This window comes from Hyperoodon ampullatus (assembly GCF_949752795.1).
Source record: "Hyperoodon ampullatus genome assembly, chromosome: 12".
NCBI classification, from domain to species: Eukaryota; Metazoa; Chordata; class Mammalia; order Artiodactyla; family Ziphiidae; genus Hyperoodon; species Hyperoodon ampullatus.
In genome coordinates this window covers 72,174,564-72,192,001 of record NC_136925.1, presented here as the reverse complement: position 1 = coordinate 72,192,001, position 17,438 = coordinate 72,174,564, and positions in this window count along the sequence as shown.

Below are 17,438 nucleotides of genomic sequence, written 5' to 3'. Positions count from 1 at the left end.
CAGGCCTCATACAACTTAACAGATGCCCCAAACAATAATATTAATAGTTTACATTTATTATTGTCACTATCTTTTCAAACTACTTGATTAGATCACCATTGTACATTATGTACCAAAATATTTTTACAGCATCTAGTAACTAGGTTCTAGCAGTTAGCAAAGTGTGTATCACTAAATAAGCACTTATGAATGACCAAGAATACAATTTTATCTCATTTCCCATACATGCACAGGGTAATCTTTTATGAATCCTAAAAAATATCCTTCAAAACACCTCCTAAAATACCCTATATATTTTTTGGCTTATAGGAGAGAGGTGAGAAAAGATGGCAGAATTCCATTTTCCTACTTTTAAACTAATTTCTCACCATTTTCAGAGCATTCAACTTTTTCATTTTCACAGAAGGAAAGAACTAGAGTTATCCAGGTCTGGCTTCTTAAACCTTGACTTAGACTTGACTTTACCTTGACTCCAAACATCTTCTAGGACCATAAAAGTATTGTTAAAAATCCTTCCATAGGGCTTCCCTGGTGGCGCAGTGGTTGACAGTCCGCCTGCCAATGCAGGGGACACGGGTTCGTGCCCCGGTCCAGGAAGATCCCACATGCCGCGGAGCGGCTGGGCCCGTGAGCCATGGCCGCTGAGCCTGCGCGCCCGGAGCCTGTGCTCCGCAACGGGAGAGACCACAGCAGTGAGAGGCCCGTGTACCACCCCCCCAAAAAAAAAGATCCTTCCATAATCTAATTGGTTATAAATGTTTTGTCTATTGAGAGCTCTATATAGAGGGTCTTCTTAGTTAGACGTGTCAGCAGTGGATGTCATTCAAGACAAACTGCCCTGGATTGGGACTGTTTTCTGATGCCAGAATCTATGAAGAAAATATACTCCCAGTTCTCTGACTGCTCTTCATCACTATCACAAGTAGATACAAATGAGAACAGAGTTAGCATAAGAAATAGTCAGAGTAATTCAGCAATAAGAGTCCTTACTTAAGGCAATCGTTTAAATTGTTGTCCAAACCTAGACATTTATTTTTTTCTGGAAAAAAAGTTCACTGACTATGTTGCTAGGGCAGCTTGCATAAATTGCAACCATTCCAGACAAATGGGACTGATGGTCACACTGCCATTATTGGCTTGGCAGATATTTACTCATCATTCAGGGTCTTGGGCCTCAGGTTTCTTATATTATACCTCAATTTCTTTTAGTCCTACGGGATGGCCAAACTGTGTATAATCTTCAATAGTCAATAACCAGAAAAAATATTTAAATCCTAAAATATTATGTGTTTAAGTAACTATTCTCTAAATATTCTATAAATTCACTGCAACACAAAACCTGTTAGACATTTAAACAAACTGGAAAATCATCAGTTCATATGGAGAAAATCTGTTTTCTGTGGAAGGCAAGCTTAATTTGTGCCAGTAGTGAACTTGCACTGACAAAAAAGTGCTGTCTTAGGTTTCACTAGTGGAGGTCCAGGCTTGAGAGCATTGGGGAAAGCAGTATTCACCACTGTATCTACTACTGGCCAATCCATACCTGGGATAGTACATCCAGGACGAGCTGGAGCATTTCCAGGCACGAATGATGAGGGCAGCAATGCCCTGGAAACCACCTCATTTCTGGAGAGGTGGAAATAAGTGGGATATTTAGACTAGAAAAAGAAGACATTACAACTAACTTTACAAACCTGATGCTCTGATGTGGAAAAGAGACTTTCAGAGTTCCAAAGACTAAGACAGCAGCTAACAGACTGAAGTTACAGGGACAACATTTTTGTCAATGTATCCAATTCCCTTCTAATATTCACAAACGGAATAGATGCCTTGTGAGGGAGTTGGCTCCTGGTCACTTAAAAGTTCAAGCAGCAGGGCTTCCCTGGTGGCACAGTGGTTGAAAGTCCGCCTGCCGATGCAGGGGACACGGGTTCGTGCCTCGGTCTGGGAAGATCCCACATGCCGCAGAGTGGCTGGGCTCGTGAGCCATGGCTGCTGAGCCTGCGCGTCCGGAGCCTGTGCATCCGGAGCCTGTGCTCTGCAACGGGAGAGGCCACAACAGTGAGGGCCCCGCGTACCGCAAAAAAAAAAAAAAAAAAAAGTTCAAGCAGCAGCTGGATTCTTCCATGGGGGAGAGCGGGGAATTAACTAGATCAGGAGTTTCCAAATTGTGCTCTGCAGCATCTGAGGAGGGTCCACAGAAGTGGCTGGGGTGGAGGGCAGTGTAGAATTAGGATGATGGGGGGCTTCCCTGTTGGCGCAGTGGTTGGGAGTCCGCCTGCTGATGCAGGGGACGCGGGTTCGTGCCCCGGTCTGGGAAGATCCCACATGCCGCGGAGAGGCTGGGCCCGTGAGCCATGGCCACTGAGCTTGCACACCCGGGCCTGTGCTCCGCAACGGGAGAGGTCACAACAGTGAGAGGCCCACGTACGGCAAAAAAAAAAAAAAAAAAAAAAAAAAAAAAGAATTAGGATGATGGGGCCGTTCAGTAGCATCAGAGTGCCAACCTCCAGACCTGACTAACAACAGCAGTTCTGCTTCTGTTTGCTGTTGAATTGTTTTGGTTTTGGTTTTTTTCTTTGTTTAACGTAAGGGCTCTGCTTAGTATTTCTTTGGATAAAAAGGGGTGGGAGAAGGTTCTATTAATATATGTTTTAAACCACTGACACCAAGGCTTTCTTACAACTCTAAGGTTGTAGGAGTCCATGATTTTAATTTTATTTTTTAAAATTTATTTATTTATTTAGTTTTGGCTGCGTTGGGTCTTCATGCGGTGCACGGGCTTCTCATTGCGGTGGCTTCTCTTGTTGCAGAGCATGGGCTCTAGGGTGTGTGGCTTCAGTAACTGTGGTGCATGGGCTCAGTAGTTGTGGCTCACAGGCTCAGTAGTTGTGATGCACAGGCTTAGTCACTCTGTGTCATGTGGGATCTTCCCGGACCAGGGCTCGAACCCATGTCCCCTGCATTGGTGGGAGGATTCTTAAGCACTGCACCACCAAGGAAGTCCCGAGTCTGTGATTTTAAATTCAAGAAAGATGTCCACAGTGAACACCCTCATCGTTATTCAGATTTTCTAATAGTCCAGCTCTCAGATTAACTCTTGGTTTATAACTCTTCAAAAAAAGATTGGAAAAAAGGATGCAACTGGAAATGATTGGTCTTCAAATGTTATGTTCTATGTGTAAAAATAGGAGTAAGCCAAGGGGTGTAAGGCACCCAAACATTTGACTAAGAACATTAGTCAGTAACTTTGAAGCAATATTTGTTGATGATAGAATACACTTCAGATAACCAAGATGTGGTTGTGTTTATTTTTTTACTCATCTCCAGAAACCCACTTCTCAGGTAAGTCTAAAAATAAAGACTAAATTAAATATCTAAAATAAAATTTGACTATAAGGCTTCATTTTTGTTGTATAAAGTTTTAAAATTTCATTAAAATTTTTTTTTTAGGGAAACTGACTGGCTGAACATCTTTCTTCACCTTTATCTCCTGACACATCACCCTTGACATACTTGGTTTACATATGATACTGTTTTTATGTTATTTTATTTTTTAATTATTATTTATTTATTTATTTATTTATTGGCTGTGTTGGGTCTTCGTTTCTGTGCAAGGGCTCTCTCCAGTTGTGGCAAGCAGGGGCCACTCTTCATCACGGTGTGCGGGCCTCTCACTATCGTGGCCATTCTTGTTGCGGAGCACAGGCTCCAGATGCACAGGCTCAGTAGTTGTGGCTCATGGGCCCAGCCGCTCCACGGCATGTGGGACGTTCCCAGACCAGGGCTCGAACCCGTGTCCCCTGCATTGGCAGGCAGATTCTCAACCACTGCACCACCAGGGAAGCCCCTGTTATTTTATTTTTAACTGAAGTATAGTTGATTTACAACATTGTGCCAATCTCTGCTGTACAGCAAAGTGACTCAGTTATACACATATATACATTCTTTTTTTAATATTCTTTTCCATTATGGTTTATCACAGGATACTAAGTATAGTTCCCTGCACTACACATTAGAACCTTGCTGTTTATCGATTTTGTTGTGGTTTGAATGATTTTAGCAAGTGTCTTAAAACAACCAGATAACTCATATTCTGAGACTCAAATCGAAAACTGGAAGTGAATGTGAATTGACACTCAGGACTATTGAACACATTTAAAACAACGGGAATAATCATTTGGACATAAACATCTACCCCAGTTCCACTAGAATGACTATAATTTTAAAAAATAAAATAAGCGTTGGTGAAGATGTGGAGAAACTGAAACACTCATACATTGCTGGTGGGAATGTAAACTGGTGCAACCACTGTGGAAGACAACTTGGTATTTCCTCAAAAAAGTTAAACACAGAATTACTATAAGATCCAACAGTTCTACTCCTAGATATATATACAAAATAATTAAAAACAGGGACTTGAACAAATACATGGACGTGCATGTTCATAGCAGCATTATTCATAATAGTGAAAAGATATAAATAACATAAATATTCAACAGCTGATGAACAGATAAATAAATTGTTATATATACATACAATGGAATATTACTCAGCCACAGAAGGAATGAGGTACTGATATATGCTATAACATGGATGAACCTTGAAAACACTATGCTAAGTGAAAGAAACCAGGCACAAAAGGTCACATATTCTTTGACTCAATTTATATGAAATATCCAGAATAGGTTAACTCATAGAGACAGAAGGCAGATAGGTGGTTGCCAGGGCCTGGGAGGTGAAGGTAGGGAAATAGGCAGTAACTGCTTAATGTGTGTGGGTTTCTGTTTGGGGCGATGAAAATGTTTTGGAATGAGATAAAGGTGGTACTAAATTTTAAAATTGTTCACTTTAAAGTGTTTAATTTTATATAATGTGAATTTTAGCTTAACTAAAAAACATCTAGAATAAATTAATTTTATGAATCCCCTTTTGGGATAAAATACAAGTGTCCTTAACTCTTGAGAACACAATAAACAAACAAACAAAAAGGTTGACCTCAGCTTTCATGCTCAGGGATACCTTCTGTTGCCTGGCTTTTAGATTACATTGTCCAGAAAGATTGCTATGCCCCATTAATATCCATCCATCCAGCCCTCAGTCACACAGTTAGTTATTCAGCACCCACCCCTTAGAGCCAATGGCAAAAGGCAAACCACCTGCCTTCAAGGAGCTTACAGTCTAGTGGGGAAGACCAGGCCCAGCCATACCACTTGGTATATGTTACCTCATTATATATCTAAAGTGTCTCATCACTTCAGAGATCAGTGAGGGATGGAGAAATAGGGGAAGGCTCCATGGAGGTGGCAGAAAAACGGTCCAATCTCTAATTAGACAGATGGGACTTTTTTAGCATTTTATATACTCATGGCATTTATCTCACTGGATTTTGACTGTTAACACATCTCTCTGCCCTTACAGATTGTAAGACACTTGAGGCTAATAAACATATCCTTGTATTCCAAATGCCTCACAACAGGAATTTTTCTGGGTTCTTGGAGGAAAATCTCTCTTGCAACCATTCTTGCCACACAAATTTGGGGTAAATTGCTACAAGAAGATGCACCAACACTTAGGTCAAAATGTGTGTTTAAATGGACCACTGGGTTATTGCACTGCCTCAGAATGGTTGTTTCTAAGGAAGTGCCGCCCCGAGGTTGGGGACCAAAAGCAATGTGAAGAGAGAAGAGGTGGGTTTACCTGAAACGAATCCAGTTTAAACTTCAGGGCCCATGAAAGTGATGGGCCGCTTGCATGGGCCTCTTCCAAGGTCCTGTGGTTAACTCTGTATTCTGAGTTTTGTATTTTTTTTTCTCAAAGAGGATCTCCCAAATTGTATAAGCCTCAGGTGAATCTAGATTCACACTTGGATAAAAGGAACTCAATTGGTTTGATTCGGAGAAAATCAAGGGCTTTTGTAAGGAGTATAGCCTGTACTGCTTAAGAAGATGGGCTGTGGAATCACATTGCCTGGGTTAAAAATCTGATGTACGCCACTTCAGAGCTGCATGACCTTGGGTCTGTTACTTAACCAGTTTAAGCTGTGGTTTCCTCATTAGTTACAAGGAACACCCACTTCGTGTGTTTTTTTTGTTTGTTTGTTTGTTTTTGTGGTACGCAGGCCTCTCACCGCTGTGGCCTCTCCCGTCGCAGAGCACAGGCTTCAGACACGCAGGCTCAGCGGCCATGGCTCACTCTGCAGCATGTGGGATCTTTCTGGACCAGGGCACGAACTCATGTTCCCTGCATCAGCAGGCGGACTCTCAACCACTGCGCCACCAGGGAAGCCCGAGAGTGTGTTTTTTCACTCAACTTTATTTACTGAACACAAACTAGGGCCCAGGCCCAGGAGAGAGAATCAACAAAGGACATCTCGACAGTGGCAGGAGAAAATATTGGTTGGACAGCAAACTTTTTACTCAGATTTTCAGCTGACAGTGTGAAAATGTATGTTATGGTAATTGGTTAGACTTGCATATTACTAAGGGGAAGAAAAAGAAGACTAGAAATCTGAATACGTTTCAGACATGGCAGTGAACAAACACCACTGTCTGCTTGACTTTCCAATACGAGACCCCGAAATGGAGATTTACGAGCTTCTCCTCTTTCTCATAGACTTCATACTGGGAGCATATTTCAGGTGATATTCCAGAAGGGGGTCTTGGTACATGAGGCAGTAGTTGTTCAGCAGCTAATGTATAGGAAAACATGTAGTCCCTTCCAGGTTTTTCATTATAGCCAAGAATGTGTGTTGTTGGCAGCTGGGTATTTTTCACAGAAGAAGCCCATTGCCTGCAGAATTCACTCCCTCTGATGGTTCAGCAGAGCCAGAGTCTGGCAAGTTGTAAGGCCTAATACACATGCATTTGTTTCCAAACTCCCTTTTTTTTTTTTTTAACATCTTTATTGGAGTATAATTGCTTTATAATGGTTTGTTAGTTTCTGCTTTATAACAAAGTGAATCAGCTATACATATACATATATCCCCATATCTCCTCCCTCTTGCATCTCCCTCCCACCCTCCCTATCACACCCCTCTAGGTGGTCACAAAGCACCGAGCTGATCTCCCTGTGCTATTTGCCTGCTGCCCACTAGCTACCTACTTTACACTTGGTAGTGTATATATGTGCATGCCACTCTCTCACAAAGATGCAGTCTATGTCTGTGTCTTTATTCCTGTCCTGCCCCTAGGTTCTTCAAAACCATTTTTTTTAAAGATTCCATATATATGTGTTAGCATATGGTATTTGTTTTTCTCTTTCAGACTTACTTCACTCTGTAGGATAGACTCTAGGTCCACCCACCTCAATACAAATAACTCAATTTTGTTTCTTTTTATGACTGAGTGATATTCCATTGTATATATGTGCCACGTCAACAGATGAATGGGTAAAGAAGATGTGCATTAATTTTGTATCCTGCTACTTTACCAAATTTGTTGATTAACTCTAGTAGTTCTATGGTAGCATCTTTAGGATTCTCTATGTATAGTATCATGTCATCTGCAAACAGTGACAGCTTTACTTCTTCTTTTCCAATTTGGATTCCTTTTATTTCCTTTTCTTCTCTGATTGCTGTGGCTAAAACTTCCAAAACTACGTCGAATACTAGTGGTGAGAGTGGACAACCCTGTCTTGTTCCTAATCTTAGTGGATATGGTTTCAGTTTTTCACCACTGAGAACGATGTTGGCTGTGGGTTTTTCATATATGGCCTTTATTATGTTGAGGTAAGTTCCCTCTATGCCTACTTTCTGGAGGGTTTTTATCATAAATCGGTGTTGAATTTTGTCAAAAGCTTTTTCTGCATCTACTGAGATGATCACCTGGTTTTTATCCTTCAATTTGTTAATATGGTATATCACATTGATTGATTTGCATATATTGAAGAATCCTTGCATCCCTGGGATAAACCCCACTTGATCATGGTGTATGATCCTTTTAATGTGCTGTTGGAATCTGTTTGCTAGTATTTTGTTGAGGATTTTTGCATCTGTGTTCATCAGTGATACTGGCCTGTAGTTTTCTTTCTCTGTGATATCTTTGTCTGGTTTTGGTATCAGGGTGATGGTGGCCTTGTGGAATGAGTTTGAGAGTGCTCCTTCCTCTGCTATATTTTGGAAGAGTTTGAGAAGGATAGGTGTTAGCTCTTCATAGACAGAATTTGCCTGTGAAGAATGAATGTTTGAAAGAATTTCCCTGTGAAGCCATTTGGTCCTGGGCTTTTGTTTGTTGGAAGATTTTTTATCACAGTCTCAATTTCAGTGCTTGTGAATGGTCTGTTTATATTTTCTATTTCTTCCTGGTTCAGTCTCGGAAGGTTGTGCTTTTCTAAGAATGTGTCCATTTCTTCCAGGTTGTCCATTTTATTGGCATATACTTGCTTGTAGCAATCTCTCATGATCCTTTGCATTTCTACAGTGTCACTTGTTACTTCTCCTTTTTCATTTCTAATTCTATTGATTTGAGTCTTCTCCCTTTTTTTCTTAATGAGTCTGGCTAATGGTTTATCAATTTTGTTTATCTTCTCAAAGAACTAGCTTTTAGTTTTATTGATATATGCTATTGTTTTCATCATTTCTTTTTCATTTATTTCTGATCTGATCTTTATGTAATTTTTTTCCTTCTGCTAACTTTGGGGTTTTTTTGTTCTTCATTCTCTAATTGCTTTAGGTGTAAGGTTAGGTTGTTTATTTGAGATATTTCTTGTTTCTTGAGGTAGGATTGTATTGCTACAAACTTCCCTATTAAAACTGCTTTTGCTGCATCCCATAGGTTTCGGGTCATCGTGTTTTCATTGTCACTTGTTTCTCAGTAGTTTTTGATTTCCTCTTTGATTTCTTCAGTGATATCTTCATTATTAAGTAGTATATTGTTTAGCCTCCATGTGTTTGTATTTTTTACATATTTTTTCCTGTAATTGATATCTAGAATCAAAGCATTGTGGTCAGAAAAGATACTTGATATGATTTCAATTTTCTTAAATTTACTAAGGCTTGATTTGTGACCCAAGATATGATCTATCCTGGAGAATGTTCCAGGAGCACTTGAGAAGAAAGTGTATTCTGTTGTTTTTGGATGGAATGTCCTATAAACATCAATTAAGTCCATCTTGTTTAATATATCATTTAAAGCTTGTGTTTCCTTATTTATTTTCATTTGGATGATCTGTCCCCTGGTGAAAGGGGGGTGTTAAGTCCCCTACTATGATTGTGTTACTGTTGATTTCCCCTTTTATGGCTGTTAGCATGTGCCTTATGTATTGAGGTGCTCCTATGTTGGGTGCATAAATATTTACAATTGTTATATCTTCTTCTTGGATTGATCCCTTGATCATTATGTAGTGTCCTTCTTTGTCTCTTATAATAGTCTGTATTTAAAGTCTATTTTGTCTGATATGAGAATTGCTACTCCAGTTTTCTTTTGATTTCCATTTTCATGGAATATCTTTTTCCATCCCCTCACTTTCAGTCTGTATCTGTCCCTAGGTCTGAAGTGGGTCTCTTGTAGACAGCGTACATATAGGTCTTGTTTTTGTACCCATTCAGTCAGTCTATGTCTTTTGGTTGGAACATTTAATCCATTTACTTTTAAAGTAGTTATCAATATGTATGTTCCTATTACCATTTTTAAATTGTTTTGGGTTTGTTATTGTAGGTCTTTTCCTTCTCTTGTGTTTCCTGCCTAGAGAAGTTCCTTTAGCATTTGTTGTAAAGCTGGTTTGGTGGTGCTGAATTCTCTTAGCTTTTGCTTGTCTGTAAAGGTTTTAATTTTTCTGTCAAATCTGAATGAGATCCTTGCTGGGTAGAGTAATCTTGGTTGTAGGTATTTCACTTTCATCACTTTAAATATGTCCTGCCACTCCCTTCTGGCTTGCAGGGTTTCTGCTGAAAGATCAGCTGTTAACTTTATGGGGATTCCCTTGTATATTATTTGTTGTTTTTCCCTTGCTGCTTTTAATATTTTTTCTTTGTATTTAATTTTTGATAGTTTGATTAATATGTGTCTTGGCATGTTTCTCCTTGGATTTATCCTGTATGGGACTCTCTGTGCTTCCTGGACTTGACTATTTTCTTTCCCATATTAGGAAAGTTTTCAACTATAATCTCTTCAAATATTTTCTCAGTCCCTTTCTTTTTCTCTTCTTCTGGGACCCATATAATTTGAATGTTGGTGCATTTAATGTTGTCCCAGAGGTCTCTAAGACTGTCCTCAATTCTTTTCATTCTTTTTTCTTTATTCTGCTCTGCAGTCGTTATTTCCACTATTTTATCTTCCAGGTCACTTATCCATCCTTCTGCCTCAATTACTCTGCTACTGATTCCTTCTAGAGAATTTTTATTTTCATTTATTTTGTTGTTCATCATTGTTTGTTTGCTCTTTAGTTCTTCTAGGTCCTTGTTAAACGTTTCTTGTATTTTCTCCATTCTATTTCCAAGATTTTAGATCATCTTTACTCTTATTATTCTGATTTCTTTTTCAGGTAGACTGCCTATTTCCTCTTCATTTGTTTGGTCTGGTGGGTTTTTACCTTGCTCCTTCATCTACTGTGTGTTTCTCTGTCTTCTCACTTTGCTTATCTTATTGTGTTTGGGGTCTCCTTTTTGCAGGCTGCAGGTTCATAGTTCCCGTTGTTTTTGGTGTCTGCCCCCAGTGGCTAATGTTGGTTCAGTGGGTTGTGTAGGCTTCCTGGTGGAGGGGACTAGTGCCTGTGTCCTGGTGGATGAGGCTGGATCTTGTCTTTCTTGTGGGCAGGTCCACGTCTGGTGGTGTGTTTTAGGGTGACTGTGACCTTATTATGATTTTAGGCAGCCTCTCTGCTAATGGGTGGCGTTGTGTTCCTGTCTTGCCAGTTGTTTGGCATAGGGTGTCCAGCACTGTAGCTTGCTGGTCGTTGAGTGGAGCTGGGTCTTAGCATTGAGATGGAGGTCTCTTTGAGAGCTTTCACTGCTTGATATTACATGGAGCCAGAAGGCCTCTGGTGGACCAATGTCCTGAACTCAGCTCTCCCACCTCAGAGGCACAGGCCTGACAACTGGCCAGAGCACGAAGACCCGAAGACCCTGTCAGCCACATGGCTCAGAAGGGAGAATAAAAGAAGGAAAGGAAGGAAGGAAGGAAGGAAGGAAGAAGGAAAAATGTAAAGTTATTAAAATAAAAAATATTAAAAATTAAAAAAAAAATTAAAAATAAAAGAAAGGAAAGAAAGAAAGAAGACAGCAACCAAACCAAAAAAGAAATCCACCAATGATAACAAGCACTAAAAAGTCTACTAAAACAACAAAACAAAACAAAATGGACAGACAGAACCATATGACAAATGGTAAAAGCAAAGCTATATAGACAAAAATCACACAAAGAAGCATACACATACACACTCACAAAAAGAGAAAAAAGAAAAGAAATCTATATATTAAAAAAAGGAGGAAGAGAGCAACCAAATCAATAAACAAATCTATGAATGATAATATACTCTAAATACTAAAGTAAGATAAACATTAAGCCAGGAATAAATTAGATGCAGAAAGCAAACCCCAAGTCTACAGTTGCTCCCAAAGTCCACCACCTCAATTTGGGATGATTCTTTGTCTATTCAGGTATTCCACAGGTGCAGGGTACATCAAGTTGATTGTGGAGATTTAATCCGCTGCTCCTGAGGCTGCTGGGAGAAATTTCCCTTTCTCTTCTTTGTTCGCAGAGCTCCTGGGGTTCAGCTTTGGATTTGGCCCTGCCTCTGTGTGTAGGTCGCCTGAGGGAGTCTGTTCTTCGCTCAGACAGGACGGGGTTAAAGGAGCCGCTGATTCAGGGGCTCTGGCTCACTCAGGCCGGGGGAAGGGAGGGGTACGGAGTGCGGGGCGAGCCTGCGGCAGCAGAGGCCGGCGTGACGTTGCACCACCCCGAGGCGCACCGTGCGTTCTCCCGGGAAAGTTGTCCCTGGATCACGGGACCCTGGCAGTGGCAGGCTGCACAGGCTCCCGGGAGGGGAGGTGTGTACAGTGGCCTGTGCTTGCACATAGGCTTCTTGGTGGCGGCAGGAGCAGCCTTAGCATCTCATGCCCGTCTCTGGGGTCCGCGCTGATAGCCACGACTTGCGCCCGTCTCTGGAGCTCCTTTAAGCGGTGCTCTGAATCCCCTCTCCGCGCTCAGCAGGAAACAAAGAGGGAAGAAAAAGTCTCTTGCCTCTTCGGCAGCTCCAGATTTTTCCCCGGACTCCCTCCGGGCTAGCCATGGTGCACTAACCCCTTCAGGCTGTGTTCACACCTCCAACCCCAGCCCTCTCCCTGCGCCCCGACTGAAACCCGATACCCGAGCCTCAGCTCCCAGCCCCGCCCGCCCCGGCGGCCGAGCAGACAAGCCTCTCGGGCTGGTGAGTGCCGGTCGGCACCCATCCTCTGTGCGGGAATCTCTCTGCTTTGCCCTCCGCACCCCTGTGGCTGCGCTCTCCTCCGCGGCTCCGAAGCTTCCCCCTCCACCACCCGCAGTCTCTGCCTGCGAAGGGTTTTCTAGTGTATGGAAACCTTTCCTCCTTCACAGCTCCTTCCCACTGGTGCAGGTCCCGTCCCTATTCTTTTGTCTCTGTTTATTCTTTTTTCTTTTTCCCTACCTGGGTACGTGGGGAGTTTCTTGCCTTTGGGGAGGTCTTCTGCCAGCGTTCAGTAGGTGTTCTGTAGGAGCTGTTCCACATGTAGATGTATTTCTGATGTATTTGTGGGGAGGAAGGTGATCTCCGCGTCTTACTCCTCCGCCATCTTGAAGGTCTCCTCCACAACCTCTTAATTAAGGTTGTATCTGGAGCTTTGAATTGAATGTTTATATGGCAGAGAGACAACTTCTTGTGTGCTAACAGCTTCACTGCTGTGCAGCAGAAACTCAGGGATCTGCACATGCCAATAAAGCTACCCTTGAATGTATATAATATCTTCACGTTATATGAGGAAGAAGCCAAGCTCAACGGCAAGAGGAACTGTAGCTCTGAAGAATTAAGAGATAAGTCACATTTGTGAATTGGGTGCAGTATCCCCACCCATATGAATGGAAATTATTTTCTCAGTTCTGTTCAAAATCTTTGTTGAATATCTACTTTTTTGTTTTTGTTTTTTAATCTGAGATTTAATCCAGAACAAAGACTGTCAACAGAAATATCAAATTATTCAGGCTAAAAGTTCTATTTCAGGCATTGTTTTTCACATTGGCAGCCCATGTTATACAAATTAACTTGATGGCATAATCACTACTTCATTCCACTTGACATGAGCACAGTCCAAGTTTCTCTCTTCCATTCTTCTCTTTTTATTAATAGAATAAAAACGTCTTCTTTGCTTTATTTCAGATTTAACAAACCACTGATGGGAATAAAAAGGGAAAGTGAATCTTCTTCCCTTCCAAACCCTGGGTAACCTTGGCAGCATGTAAGCCTCTATCAAAGGCAAACAAGGCTGTAAATAACAATTATTTCCCATTCACAAAAGCTGTCTTTGACAGTCCGAGAAATAACAAATTACAAGTGAATAGCCCCCAAGAGGATTTAAGCACTTTAATCATTCTGAACCTGTTTTGATGTTGTTTCTTTAGAGTGGAATTATTAACTAACTCCTTTGAGGAACTACAACCAAGTTTGGGATTTCTGGCTGTTGTATCTAACCAGAGTTAGAGGCCGAAAAACCCACTGTCAAGGATTTTTTGAAAAATTAAAACAGCTAAGATATTTTGAGGGCCTCAAATTCAGGAATATACACCACTTCCTTTATAGTACCTAAAAAGGTACTAACGATGCTTGATATATATTGCCTGTTCTTAGGAAACTTTTCTAAAAGGGAGTCAGAATACATTCATTTTTTTGGTTCATTTGCCTGCATTTATTCTTTTCTAATGAATTCTTACAGTGTTGGCAAAGGAATTGGAGCACAGTTGGTAAAGGTACACCAACCTATGCCTGTAGTTGGTATAGTGTTGGTATAGGTATCCCTATAGAGTTCATACTTGATGAATGCATCTAAACCTGTGTATATGTAAGGCAAGGAATGAAGGTTGAACAGAAAGAGCTCTCATCATGCCAGGAAGTGGCTGTGTGACTGGGTGTGACCTTCTGAGCTGCAGTTGTTTTCACTGTAAGAGGCTCTTCCCAGTTATAAAATTCTCTGCTTACAGTCCTAGTAACACACTGTTCAGACAACTATAACTACTGCAGGCACTTCCAGGCAGGTGCTGTTCAAGGATGCTAAAATAAGACCAGGTAGTAATGATGAATCAAGGATTCATCAGATGAATGGTTCAGACAATGCACAATCGAAGAGCACCCAATTGTGAAGACTCTTGAACTATGTAACTAGGTTTTTATTCTGTTTTGATACATAACAGAGTCCCTAAATGGAATTATACTTAAGACTAAGAAGAGGCAGCTGGTAGTAATGTAGGTATAATTCTATCAAGAAATTCAGCTGGAGCCACAATGCAAAAATGAGATAGGTCAGGTGATTAGATTTGTATACATATCTACTATTTCCAGAAGATGACAATTTCTGGTATTATTAAAAAAAATAATACCCTCAGCTTCTTTCTATGAACATATTTCTTTATCCCAAATTGCTGTAGTATGACCCTGATATTATTTTGTCATGCATACTTTATCACAGACATGGAATGTAAGCTACCCTATATATTTTAAAACTGTTTTTGCTTTTCAAGCATTATAGCTTAATTACAGATTTACAGGCTAAAAATGCTTTGCTACATCACTACAGTTCTTCTGACAGAAAAACAGGAGTTCTACCTGTTCAAATACCAGAGCTGCTTCTGCCTAAGGCATTGAGGAGGAATTCGATGAGTTAATAATTAGGGGCACTTCATTCTGAACCTTCAACAAAGGCAATTATTTCAGTTTTAAATATCGGGGTCACATTTTTATGCTACAGTTGATTCAGAGAGATATCTGTAAAATATGTAACATTCAGAAGGCCTTTTCTCTTAGATTATTACAAAATGCTAGACTAGCACTTTAGATCTGGGAATTTGGGACTAAGGCATAATTAGAAGAAAGCCTGGCATTGACAACAGTGATCCAATGCCTTTTTTCTCCCCAAGAGGAAACTATAAAGGATATGCTTAGTCTCTGTTCGTGAAATCATAGTGTGACAGTTGTTACTCTTTAAGATTTAAACAACAGTTACCACAATAAGTTAAAATTCTACTAGAGAGTATAAATCCTGATTCTTAGGTTGAATGTATATTTCTATTCTTGCAGATCAAAAACATTTTGAATATTGGCATCTTCATATGATTCAATCTACAAGTTGAATTTAGATAAACTTTTTTACATTTCATATAGATTTTATAACTTTATATGTCATAACTGCAGCCACTCTAATTTCTAATTAAATGGTTAATTTATCTAGTATGTTATGGACTCTTCCCCTAGAGGACATGGTTTAGCACTGAACTTTTCAATAATTAAGTTAACGTGGATGTGAATAGTTTTTACCTGCATGTACATTAGTAATTATACTTTGGTTTTTATCCTGAGGCTAGAAGAAAGCTTGCAAATTTGAACATCACCTCGGTTGTTTCTGAGATTTCTATCAATGACGAGGCAGCCACCCATCAGGGTTAAGTCCCAGCAACATAGTCCCTTTTATTATTGGATCAACAAAAGTCATCAAAACGTAATATCTAGGGCTCTTGATATTTAATGTATTTAAATCTTTGAAACAATTAATGAACACTCACTGCTTACACATTGTACAGTATTCATTATATACAACACTATTCATAGTTCACTTCAAATGTCAGCCTTAGGCAATGGCAATATTCCTTGAGCAAAACATAAATAAATCACTGCAGTGGAATTCAATTAGATTAAATCTGCTGTTCTCTGGTACAGTAGCAGAGGAGTGGCAATGCCTGAAAGCACAATCATGCAACCCCTGATTTGGAACAAGTCCACGAGGCTCTGCCCTTGGAAACTAAGAAAGAGTAGGGCATGCTTTGTGAATGAGTTTGCTGTAGCAGAAAGAACCAAAGAAAACCTTGGCCTTCTTCCCTCAGCACTTCCAAAAAGACACAAACTGTACATTGAAGGGTGCAGACAGGAGAAATCTCTCCAAGTTAAGCTCCAGGGAAAGCTCTGCTTTGTCTTCCTTGGCAACTCACAAAGATACTAGAGTGGAGCTTAAGGACTGTCAGATTTCCCTTTAACTGGGAACATGCCAAGTGGCCCAGACATCCCTAGTCACTCGTGGGTCACAGAAAAAAAAAAAAAAAAAACAACTTGTGTTGGAGAGTGTATGGAAAGGAATTGGATAGTTTCCCATTTTGAGGATAGCCAAAGAGTGATTCTGACCTACTGAGGAGCGGCGGATGGAAGGAGAAAGGAGGAGAGCAGTTTGAGCTGCAGATCTCATCCCGGTATTCAGGTAGGTTTCAACTTTTCGATAAAATTCTTAACAGAATCTTACTTATGAATTTTACATTGTGAAAAAAGACAAAACTTAACTAAAATCACCAGTAAAATCTCAAATACCAAAAATGACAATCTGTGGTTCTTTCAGTTTTAGGTGAAGTGTCTCTACATGGATTTTCATTTGAAATTTTCCTTTCTTCTTAATGATGGAGAAAAGCACACATTTTTCTTTTTGATTTAAATATGTGTATCTGGACAATACTATCTCTGAACTGCTCGATGGTGGCACTCGATAACTGATTAAATGACACACAACAATGATATCTTTGGGACTGGAACCAAGATGGAAGAGTAGAAGGATGTGCTCTCACTCCCTCTTGTGAGAACACCAGAATCACAGCTAGCTGCTGGACAATCATCGACAGGAAGACACTGGAACTCAACAAAAAAGGTACCCCACAAACAAACACAAAGGAGAAGCCACAATGAGATGGTAGGAGGGGTGCAATCACAGTACAATCAAATCCCATAACTGCTGGGTGGGTGACTCACAGACTGGAGAACAATTATACCACAGAAGTCCACCCACTGGAGCAAAGGTTCTGAGCCCCACATCAGGCAGCCTGGGGGTCCAGCAATCGGAGGAGGAATTCCTAGAGAATCAGACTTTGAATGCTACTGGGATTTGATTGCAGGACTTCGACAGAACCGGGGTAAACAGAGACTTCACTCTTGGAGGGCAAACACAAAGCAGTGTGCACATCGGGACCCAGAGGAAGGATCAGTGACCCCAGGGGAGACTGAACAAGACCTACCTGCTAGTGTTGGAGGGTCTCCTGCAGAGGAGGGGGGTGGCTGTGGCTCACCGTGCGGACAAGGACACTGGCAGCAGAAGTTCTGGGACGTACTCCTTGGTGTGAGCCCTCCCAGAGTCCGCCACTAGCCCCACTGAAAAGGCCAGGTAGGCTCCAGTGCTGGGTTGCCTCAGGCCAAACAACCAACAGGGAGGGAACCCAGGCCCACAGTCAAGCAGACTAAAGTTT